This window comes from Arachis ipaensis, chromosome B05 (assembly GCF_000816755.2).
Source record: "Arachis ipaensis cultivar K30076 chromosome B05, Araip1.1, whole genome shotgun sequence".
NCBI lineage: Eukaryota > Viridiplantae > Streptophyta > Magnoliopsida > Fabales > Fabaceae > Arachis > Arachis ipaensis.
The window spans coordinates 106,377,599-106,389,284 of NC_029789.2; the positions used below are offsets into that span (position 1 = coordinate 106,377,599).

At 36.5% G+C, this 11,686-nt stretch overlaps 1 protein-coding gene across 2 annotated transcripts in view; it reads left to right on the top strand.

Moving 5' to 3' along the window:
- Nucleotides 1,400–11,686, top strand: part of LOC107640867 — a 21,739-nt gene continuing 11,452 nt past the window's right edge. For both annotated transcript variants that reach the window (XR_002363310.1, XR_002363312.1), the window contains exon 1: nucleotides 1,400–1,410. The gene's annotated coding sequence lies outside the window, so the exon portion shown is untranslated. The remainder of the gene's footprint in view (nucleotides 1,411–11,686) is intronic.

The window sequence follows — 11,686 nt, forward strand, 5'->3', positions numbered from 1 at the left end:
AAGAAGATTTAACGTTTCAAGTACTTCTGGTTAGAATGGACGATACCAGTGTTGAGCGACTACGCAGAAGAGTAGTACCGTTAGAAAAAGTTTCTTGGGATCGAGTTGGATTTGAGAAACACACTTACAAGCTTGAAATCCAGAATGGGAAGTGACTACCCACACCTATTATCAGGTAAGTGAACTTGAATTTCGGGGGCAAAATTCTTAATTAGGTGGGAAGGATGTAAAACCTGCAAAATTAATAAATAATTAACCAATAAATTAATTATTATTTAAAAAATTAGAAAATTAAATTTTATAGTTTAGAATGGAGGAAATAATTAAAATACGAATTTTCAAATTAATTTTAAAGATTTTGACCTAAAATTGGGTCGGACGGGCCAGACCGGTTGGACTAAACACAAATCGGATCCATGGCTCAACATACATAAGTCAAGTTCAGCCACTTCCTTCTCCATTTCATACCATTTCACGCTGCACATAGGGGAAAAGGGGGAAGAACGTGTGAAACCCCAAAACCCTTATCAAATTTTAATTCCACTTATCTTTTAATCCGGAGCTCGTTAGCGGCCACACGTTCATCTCAGAATTCGTTACAAAGCCCACTAAACAAGTTGGTAAGAAATTCAATCTTTCTCATGCAGATTTTTTTCTTCAGTTTCAAATATATATGGGGTTTGGAATTGAGGATTTTGTGATTTTGATATTTTAGGATTGAATTAGCTAGCAGAAATTACTATGGGTCTTATTTATTTGAGCTGTGGGTAAGGTAAGGAACTCCTATTTCTTTGTGAATTTCTAATTTAGTGAACTCTATGTTGATTATACTGATAATATGTGATAGTAGATTGAAATTGGTAATTGGTTGACGTCAAATTGGTGAAGCGGAGCAAGTGATGCGGGTTTGAGCTTATTGAATTGAGAATTGGAGGAATTGGAGCTTGTGGTGGAGAAGGTTTTGGTGTCCCAACTTTGATGGGATATAACTCGGATTTCGGCCTCCTAAACTTTTCCAAACTTGTCTTAAATGAAAATTGGGGTCGTGAAGTTTATGTCGTTCCAAGAATGGACCAAAAATAATTTTTAACAAAAAAGTTATACTCATCAGAAGTCTGGTTTGTAAAAGGGAATTTTGTAGAATTTAACAGCTTTTTAACAATTTTAGAGAACTCACATACGCGAGTACACACGCAACGCAGCCATGTGCTTTTATCCAGAGGGCTTGCGTACGCGGACAGTGGTCGCGTACGCGAGATCAGGCATGCGTACGTGGGACCCTGTTTTCGGCAACATGGTGTTTTTGTGATTTTAAACATGATTTTCAAACTTCTAAACCTCTATCCTTATTCTCTAGGACCGTAAAACTTAGTTTTAATCATAATGAAGAGGTTGAACCTTGAAGGGTTGGTAATTTGGAAGTGATAGAAGTTGTGAAGTAATGAGTTATGATTGAGAAATGCGAAGTTGCTGAGTGTATGATGGATACTGGGTATTATGAATAAGAATAATTGAACTTGATTTGAAATTTATTATGTGGGGATCGTGGTTATTTACCGCCCACCATATTTTAAAGGAAATTATTTTGTGGGGATCGTGGTTATTTACCGCCCACCAGATTTTAAAGAAAATTATTTTGTGGGGATCATGGTTATTTACCACCCACCAAAAAATTATGAAGTTGTTTTGTCGGGATCAATGTTGTTTACCCCCCGCAGATGGTGGGAATCGAGGTGGTTTATGGCTCACTAGGTGAGGATTGTGGTACTGTACCACTCACCAGTTTTCAAGAGGATGATGTCCGGGTTAGCTATCGGACATGTCGGGTTGGCTTTATAACCGACAGATGAGACTCATCAGCCATAGGACATGCATACATCATATGTATATGTGTGTTTTGTTTGATTGTGCATTAATTGGGTTTGCCTATGTGATTATTATGCTTACCTGCTATATTTTCTACCTGCTGTATCTGTATCCTACTTGTGTTTGCTTTTTCTGTATTGCTTGTCTGTACAACGGAGTTTTGGAGGATTGCAGTAAGGCAAGAAACTGAGGGTATAAGTTAGAATTAAGTTAGTGTTGAGTTAGAACTAAAAGCCTTAGACAACTATCCTGCTTATGGATTTCAGTGTTAATCTTTAAGTTTTAAATATGAGTGTCGATTTTCTAGGATTGCCTCTTGCTTTTCCGGGACCTTATATATTATGTATGTGGGCACTATTACCATGTTGAGAATCCCTGATTCTCATCCCATATGTGTTGTCATTTTCAGATGTAGGTCGAGAGCTACCTCACTAGGCATCTGAGATTGTATATATGTAAGTAAATATTCTCCGGCCAGCCTTAGCTTCGTAGGTTGAGCACGGAACTTGTCTATTTTGTATCCTTGACACTCCGATTCTATTATATATGTATGTATCTATACTTTCTTTGTACACAAGTAATTGTTGCCTTAAGCGTTGCTCTTTTTTTTTTTTCATAATTTGCTTAAACCAACCTTCAAGGCTCACCTTTGTTTTACGGCTTAAGCGTAAAGTTCTGTGTGGCAGGGTGTTATATTTTGCATGTTCCTACATAACTATGCTATTATTAGATATGTAGTAACAAAATTGATAATAAAAGCGTAAAAGGAAAGGAAATTCTGTGGTGTTTCATGGGGAATCTTTCTGCAGCTAATGAAGATGGCATGTCATCAGACTATGCCAGAATATGCATGGTTTTTCATAATTTTTTATTCAGTGGTAGCAAAAAGGGGCTGACAAATGCAGGGTAATGCTTCATTGTTATCAACTTAATAAAGTTATAATTTGGTCAGTATAAATGTCTAATGATAGATTTGAAAAATAAATTTAATAATGCATTATGATTTGTTAACCCATGCGGGTTGGACATGTTGTTTTATGGTGGAGTGGGACCTTTTAGCGGCTACAGGTATTGGGCCTTTCTTTTTAAAAAAGTTTCAATTGAAGTTGATATCAGTTATGTTGGCTTAATGTTTGGGTAAAAAGTTATATTTTGACATACTGTTTTAGGGCAGGTAAAAAAGAAAGATAAAAAGGTAATATAGTTTTCTATTGATTTTATGTGACTGGCATTAGGGAAATCATTTGAAAAAAAATTTAAATAAAATTGACTGAATGATGTCATATTACAAAAGGAGAGGAAAAGAATTGAAGTCCATGTTACATGTGAAACTTGTGGCCTGTGTTGTTAAGTGAGAGTGATGTTTGTATACAGAGTTACAATAAATTCATGCATAGGGGTAATATAAAATCCGAGAAAATTAACTAGTAAATTGATTAATGAAAGCCACGTTAGGATTAAGACGCCCGGAATATGTAAAAATATTAGGATCTATAATTTAAAAATATAACAGTAAAATTTGAATTAAGAAAATTAAATTGAGCGTGAAAATATAATGATTTTGGGAAAAATGCGTACCGGCATTAAATTTTTTTGTACTGGCTTAAATCTGTCCAGTACTGCGAGTGAAAAAATTGAAAATGTGAAAATAAAAAAGAAAAATATTTAGAATGGAACCTAAGTACTAATCTTAAAGGTTTTGGCCCAATGTTGAGCCAAACGGACCAAAATTCACAAACAGGCTCATGTTGGATCCAAGCCCACACAAATATACCCCAAAATCCTTAGCAATTAATCAATCCCTTCCCATTTAGTGAGAGAGGAGCTGAAATAGAGTGAAGAGAGAGGTGAGAGCCAGACCCTAACCTTCATCATTTTCATTTGGCCATAATTTTTTCTCCGGAGCTCTGATCGACGAGCCGTTTGTGGCCACGCGAAGGTTATCTTCTCCTCTTCAATTTTGTTTGATTAGTTTGGTGAGTAACTTAAAATCCCAGCTTCAAGTTCTCATTTAGGTCTGAATTTGCTTTTTGAGCTTGGGTATTGAGGATTTTTTATGATTTTGATGTTATAGGAGTTCTCTAACTTGTGTTCTTAGTGGTTTCCATCACCAATTTCAGTGGATAAAGGTAAGAACTTCTTTTCCCTTCTTGGTTGATATTGTGCCAAATTGTATGATATGGTGTTAGATTGAGTAATTAGAAGCTTGATTTGGTGGAGTTGTGAAATTTGAACTTAGACATTAGTGTGAACCAATTTGAGGCTTGGAAAGTTTGGAAGGAAAGCTTGGAAGCTTGAAGTTGTGACATTAAGGTATGAGTTTAAGTTTCGGTAAATACCATGTAATGTGACATGAAGTCCTACACTAGTGGCCTTAGGATTATTGTTGAATTGTTATGGTTGATTATTTGGTTTAGTAAAAATTGTAATATATTGGATAATTGCATGATTCAATTGGTTGTGATATTGTGAATTGGGAGGTGTTATTGATTATGATGATGATTTGATGAAAAAATTGTGCTAGAGACCATGATAGGGTGAGAAATTCCCTATTTGGTAAGTGGAGGTAAGTGGCGTGAATTGTTATATGCTAATGAGATGATTGATTCTTGGTTGATGGTGAATTTGGATATATGAGTGTTGTGTATGGTTGCAGTAAAATGGATATAGTTGATGAATGTGTTAAATAAGTTAGAAGTGGGTTAAATTAGGCTTGGAATGGTTGAGGATTGATAAATGAGTGTTTGGAATGTGTAGAAATGGTTTTGAAATGGTTTAGGCTTGAATTGAATTGAGAATTGTTGAAATTAAAGGATTATGTAAATTTAGTAAAAACAAATTTTTAGCCAACTTTAACAGGCCAAACTTGGATTTAGATTTGGGTGAAATTTATCTTAAATTAAAACTAGTGAAAAGATGATGAGCGGATGATTTATACACTTTTTGGCATTGTTTTTACATAGTTTTTAGTATGATTTAGTAAGTTTTTAGTATATTTTTATTAGTTTTTAAATAAAAATCACATTTCTGGACTTTACTATGAGTTTGTGTGTTTTTCTGTGATTTTAGGTAATTTCTGGCTGAAATTGAGGTACTTGAGCAAAAATCTGATTCAGAGGCTGAAGAAGGACTGCAGATGTTATTGGATTCTGACCTCCCTGCACTCGAAATAGATTTTCTGGAGCTACAGAAACCCAATTGGCACGCTCTCAATTGTGTTAGAAAGTAGACATCCTGGGCTTTCCAGAAATATATAATAATCTATACTTTGCACGAGTTTTGACGATGCAAACTGGCATTCAAACGCCAACTCCCTGCCCTATTCTGGAGTTAAACGCCAGAAACAGGCTACAACCTAGTGTTTAACTCCAAAAAGAGTCTCTACACATGAAAGCTCAATGCTCAGCCCAAGCACACACCATGTGGGCCCGGAAGTGGATTTCTACATCATTTACTTTTCTTATATAACCCCAGCTACTAGTTTAGTATAAAAACTACTTTTAGTAATTTATTTCACATCTCTGGAACACATTATGTAACTTTTACGTTCTGAGACCTCCATGGGAGGCTGGCCACTCGGCCATGTCTACTCTATTTTCACTTATGTATTTTCAACGGTGAAGTTTCTACACCCCATAGATTAAGGTGTAGAGCTCTGCTGTTCCTCATGAATTAATGCAAAGTACTATTGTTTTCTTATTCAATTCAAACTTATTCCTATTCTAAGATATTCGCTTGCACTTCAACCATGATGAATATGATGATCCGTGACACTCATCACTATTCTCAACCTATGAACGCGTGCCTGACAACCACTTCTGTTCTACCTTGGATTGAGCGTTTATCTCTTAGCCTCCATTCCGAAAGATCGGAGTCTTTGTGGTATAAGCTAGAATTATTGGCGGTCATTCTTGAGATCCGGAAAGTCTAAACCTTGTCTGTGGTATTCCGAGTAGGGTCTGGGATGGGATGACTGTGACGAGCTTCAAACTCGTGAGTGTTGGGCGTGTGACAGACGCAAAAGGATCAATGGATCCTATTCTAACATGATCGAGAACTGACAGATGATTAGCCGTGCGGTGACAGCGCATTTGGACCATTTTCATTGAGAGGACGGGAGGTAGCCATTGACGACGGTGAAACCCAACATACAGCTTGCCATGGAAAGGAGTATGAATGATTGGATGAAAGCAGTAGGAAAGCAGAGGTTCAGAAGGAACAAAAGCATCTCCATACGCTTATCTGAAATTCTCACCAATGAATTGCATAAGTATCTCTATCCTATTTTATATTTTATATCATAATTATCAAAATCCCATAACCATTTAAATCTGCCTGACTGATATTTGCAAGGTGACCATAGCTTGTTTCAAGCCGACAATCTCTGTGGGATCGACCCTTACTCACGTAAGGTTTATTACTTGGACGACCCAGTGCACTTGCTGGTTAGTTGTGCGGAGTTGTGAAAAATAATTGAGATTATAAACGTGCGTACCAAGTTTTTGGCGCCGTTGCTAGAGATCACAATTTCGTGCACCAAGTTTTTGGCGCCGTTGCCGGGGATTGTTCGAGTTTGGACAACTGACGGTTCATCTTGTTGCTCAGATTAGGTCATTTTATTTTAACTTTATGCTTTTTTATTATTTTTATTTTTGAAAAATTTTCAAAAAAAAGAAAATAAATAAATTATCCTATGGCTTCAGAATTTTTAAGAATGAATTCTAAAGTTTCATGGTGATATGCTGAATCCTGGCTGGCTGTTAAGCCATGCCTAATCCTTTGGACCGAGGTTTCAACTATCATTAGAAGAGCTTCTTTGTCTTTCTCAGCAATTTAGCTTTTGTATGTAATGATCTGCTAAAGCTTGGCTGGCCATTGGCCATGTCTAGTGTTTTGGACCGGATCTTTCACTGAAAGCTTGGCTGGCTAGTAAGCCATGTCTAATTCCTGGACCGGAGTTTTAGACTAACATTGCATGATTCCTGGAATTCTCATTAGAAATTTTGAAATCCTTATTTTTCTTTTCCAATTAATTTTCGAAAAATTACAAAAAATTAAATAAAATCATAAAAAAAAACCAAAATTTTTGTGTTCCTTGTTTGAGTCTAGTTTCAATTGCATCTTTTTAATTTTTCTTTAAAATTTTCGAAGAACACCTGCATGAAACCATTCTTTATAATCTTCAAGTTGTTCTTGATGATCTTCTTTGTTTGATCTTTGCATTTTCATGTTTTGTGTCTTTTCTTGTTTTTCATATGCATTTTCAATTTGTTAGTGTCTAAAGTTTGAAAATTTCTAAGTTTGGTGTCCTGCATTTTTTTCTTTTCTTAAAAATTTTCAAAAATAAGTCTTGATGTTCATCTTGATCTTCAAAGTGTTCTTGGTGTTCATCTTGACATTCAAAGTGTTCTTGCATGCATCATATGTTTTGATCTTGAATTTTTATGTTTTGCATCATTTTTATGTTTTTCTCTCTCCTCATAAAAAATTCAAAAAAATAAAAAAATATCTATCCCTTTTTCTTCTCATAAATTTCGAATATTTGAGTTGACTTTTTCAAAAAAATTTCAAAATTTGGTTGTTTCTTATGAGTCAAATCAAATTTTCAATTTAAAAATTCTATCTTTTTCAAATCTTTTTTTTTAAAAATCAAATCTTTTTCATTTTTTCCTTCATATTTTCGAAAATTCAAATTGATTTTCAAAAATATTTTTCTTATTTTATTCCATATTTTTCAAAATCTTTACTAACAATTAATGTGATTGATTCAAAAAAATTTTGAGTTTGTTACTTGCCTATTAAGAAAGGTTCAATCTTTAAATTTTAGAATCATATCTTTTAGTTTCTTGTTAGTCAAGTAATCAATTTCAATTTTCAAAATCAAATCTTTTTAAATTCCAATTCAAATCTTTTTCAAAATAATTTTCAATCATATCTTTTTCAATTTCAATCATATCTTTTTCAAAATCAATTTCAAAATCTTTTCTAACTTCTCACCCTTTAAAATTTGATTTTCAAATCTTTTTCAATTGACTACTTGACTTTTTGGTTTATTTTTAAAAGTTTTCTATTTCAATCATATCTTTTTCAAAACCACCTAACTAATTTTCTCTCTCTAATTTTCGAAAATTCCTATCCACTTTTTTAAAATTTTTTCTAATTAACTAATTGTTTTAATTTTTAATTTTAATTTTACTCCTTCTCTTAATTTTCGAATTCTAACTACATTTTAAAATAAAAACAAAAATATTTTTTCTTTTAGTTTAAATTAAATTCGAATTTTCCCCCCCCAAATTCGAATTTTCTCCACCCTCTCTCATCTCCTTCTATTTATTTATTTATCTACTAACATTTCTCTTCTACTCATAATTCAAACCCCATCTTCTTCTCTGCGTTCGAGTTTTTCTCTTCTCCTTCTTCTATTCTTCTCTTCTTATACTCACATAAGGAATATCTATACTGTGACATAGAGGATTCCATATTTTCTTTTCTGTTCTCTTCTTTTTCATATGAGCAGGAACAAGGATAAGAACATTCTTGTTGAAACTGATCCTGAACCTGAAAGGACTCTGAAGAGGAAGCTAAGGGAAGCTAAAGCACAACTCTCTGGAGAGAACCTGACAGAAATTTTCAAAAAAGAAGGAGACATGGCCAAACCTAATAACAATGGTGGAAATGCAAGGAAGATGCTTGATGACTTTATTGCACCCTCTTCCAACTTCTATGGAAGAAGCATCTCACTCCCTGCAATTGGAGCAAATAATTTTGAGCTTAAGCCTCAATTGGTTTCTCTAATGCAGCTTTGCAAGTTTCATGGACTTCCAATGGAAGATCCTCATCAGTTTTTAGATGAATTCTTGCAAATCTGTGACACTGTCAAGACCAATGGAGTTGATCCCGAGGTCTACAGGCTTATGCTTTTCCCTTTTGCTGTAAGAGACAAAGCTAGAACATGGTTGGATTCACAACCTAAGGATAGCCTGAACTCTTGGGATAAGCTGGTCAGTGCTTTCCTGGCCAAATTCTTTCCACCTTAAAAGATGAGCAAGCTTAGAGTGGAAATCCAAATCTTTAGACAGAAGGAAGGAGAATCCCTCTATGAAGCTTGGGAAAGATACAAACAACTGATCAAAAGGTGTCCTACTGACATGCTTTCAGAATGGAGCATCATAAGTATATTCTATGATGGTCTGTCTGAGTTGTCAAAAATGTCATTGGACCATTCTGCAGGAGGATTTCTTCACGTGAAAACCCCTGCCGAAGCTCAGGAACTCATTGAAATGGTTGTAAATAACCAGTTCATGTACACCTCTGAGAGGAATCCTGTGAACAATGGGACGCCTCAGAAGAAGGGAGTTCTTGAAATTGATACTCTGAATGCCATATTAGCTCAGAACAAAATATTGACTCAGCAAGTCAATATGATTTCTCAGAGTCTGAATGGATTGCAAGCTGCATCCAACAGTACTAAAGAAGCATCTTCTGAAGAAGAAGCTTATGATCTTGAGAACCCTGCAATAGCAGAGGTGAGTTACATGGGAGAACCCTATGGAAACACCTATAATCTTTCATGGATAAATCATCCAAATTTCTCATGGAAGGACCAACAGAAGCCTCAACAAGGCTTCAATAATAATGGTGGAAGAAATAGGTTTAGCAATAGCAAGCCTTTTCCATCATCTTCTCAGCAACAGACAGAGAATTCTGAACAGAGCCATTCTGGCCTGGCAACCATAGTCTCTGATCTATCCTAGACTACACTAAGTTTCATGAATGAAATAAGGTCCTCTATTAGAAATTTGGAGGCACAGGTGGGTCAGCTGAGTAAGATTACTGAAACTCCTCCCAGTACTCTCCCAAGCAATACAGAAGAAAATCCCAAGAGAGAGTTCAAGGCCATAATCTTACTTGGTGTGGCCGAATGCCCAGAGGAGGAGGAGGACGTGAATCCCAGTGAGGAAGACCTCATGGGACGTCCTTTGGACAGAAAGGAGTTTCCCTTTGAGGAACTAAAGGAATCTGAGGCTCATACAGAGACCATAGAGATTCCATTGAACTTCCTTCTTCCATTCATGAGCTTTGATGAATATTCTTCCTCTGAAGAGGATGAAGACATCACTGAAGAGAAAGTTGCTAAATATCTAGGAGCAATCATGAAGATGAATGCGAAGTTATTTGGTACTGAGAGTTGGGACGATGAACCCCCCTTGTTAACCAATGAACTGAATGCATTAATGAGGCAGACATTACCTCAGAAGAAACCGGATCCCGAAAAATTCTTCATACCTTGTACCATAGGCACCATGACCTTTAAGAAGGCTCTATGTGACCTGGGGTCAGGGATAAACCTCATGCCCCTCTCTGTAATGGAGAAACTAGGAATCTTTGAGGTACAAGCTATAAGAATCTCACTAGAGATGGCAGACAAATCCATGAAACAGGCCTATGGACTAGTAGAGGACGTGCTAGTGAAGATTAAAAGCCTTTACATCCCTGCGGATTTCATAATCCTAGACACTGGGAAGGATGAGGATGAATCCATTATCCTTGGCAGACCCTTCCTGGCCACAGCAAAAGCTGTGATTGATGTTGACAGAAGAGAGTTGGTCCTTCAGTTGAATGAGGACTACCTTGTATTTCAGACTTAAGGTTCTCCTTCTGTAACCATGGAGAGGAAGCATGAGAAGCTTCTCTCAGAACAGAGTCAAACAAAACCCCCACATTCAAACTCTAAGTTTGGTGTTGAGGGGCCCCAACATTGCTCTGATTTTCTATGAGGCTCCATGAGAGCTCACTGTCAAGCTATTGACATTAAAGAAGCGCTTGTTGGGAGGCAACCCAATGGTATTTAATTATATCTATTTATTTTCTATTGCTATTTTATGTTTTCTTTAGGTTGATGATCATGTGAAGTCACAAAAACAACTGAAAAATTAAAAACAGAATGAAAAATAGCATTAAAAATAGCTCACCCTGGAGGAAGAGCTTACTGGCGTTTAAACGCCAGTAAGAAGCATCAAACTGGCGTTTAACGTTAGAAAGAAGCATCAAGCTGGCATTAAACGCCAGAAACAAGCACCAGACTGGCGTTTAACGCCAGAACAGAGCATGGAATTGGCGTTTAACGCCAAGAATGGGAGAAAAGCTGGCGTTTAACGTCAGAAACAAGCAGCAAGCTGGCGTTTAACGCCAGACATGCATTCTAAGGGCATTTTGCACGCCTAAATGGAGCAGGGATGCTAAGTCCTTGACCTCTCTGGATCTGTGGACCCCACAGGATCCCCACCTACCCCACCTCTTCTTCTCTCCTCTTCACACCTTTTCATAACACTCTTCCCCAAATACCCTTCACCAATCACCTCCATACCTCTTCCCCAAATACCCTTAACCACTCACATCCATCCACTCTTCCCCATAAACCCCACCTACCTCCAAAATTCAAATTCTTTTCCCTCCCAAACCCAACCCTAATGGCCAAAACCTACCCTCCCCCACCCCTATATAAACCCCTTAACACTACTCCATTTTCACACATCACAAACACTACTTCACCCCCTTGGCCGAATACACTCTCTCACTCCATCTCCTCCATTTTCTTCTTCTTCTAGTACTTTCTTTCTTCTTTTTCTCGAGGACGAGTAAACCTTTTAAGTTTGGTGTGGTAAAATCATTGCTTTTTGTTTTTCCATAACCATTAATGGCATCTAAGGCTAGAGAAACCTCAAGAAAGAGGAAAGGGAAGGCAATTGCTTCCACCTCTGAGTCATGGGAGATGGAGAGATTCATCTCAAAGGTCCATCAAGACCACTTCTATGAAGTT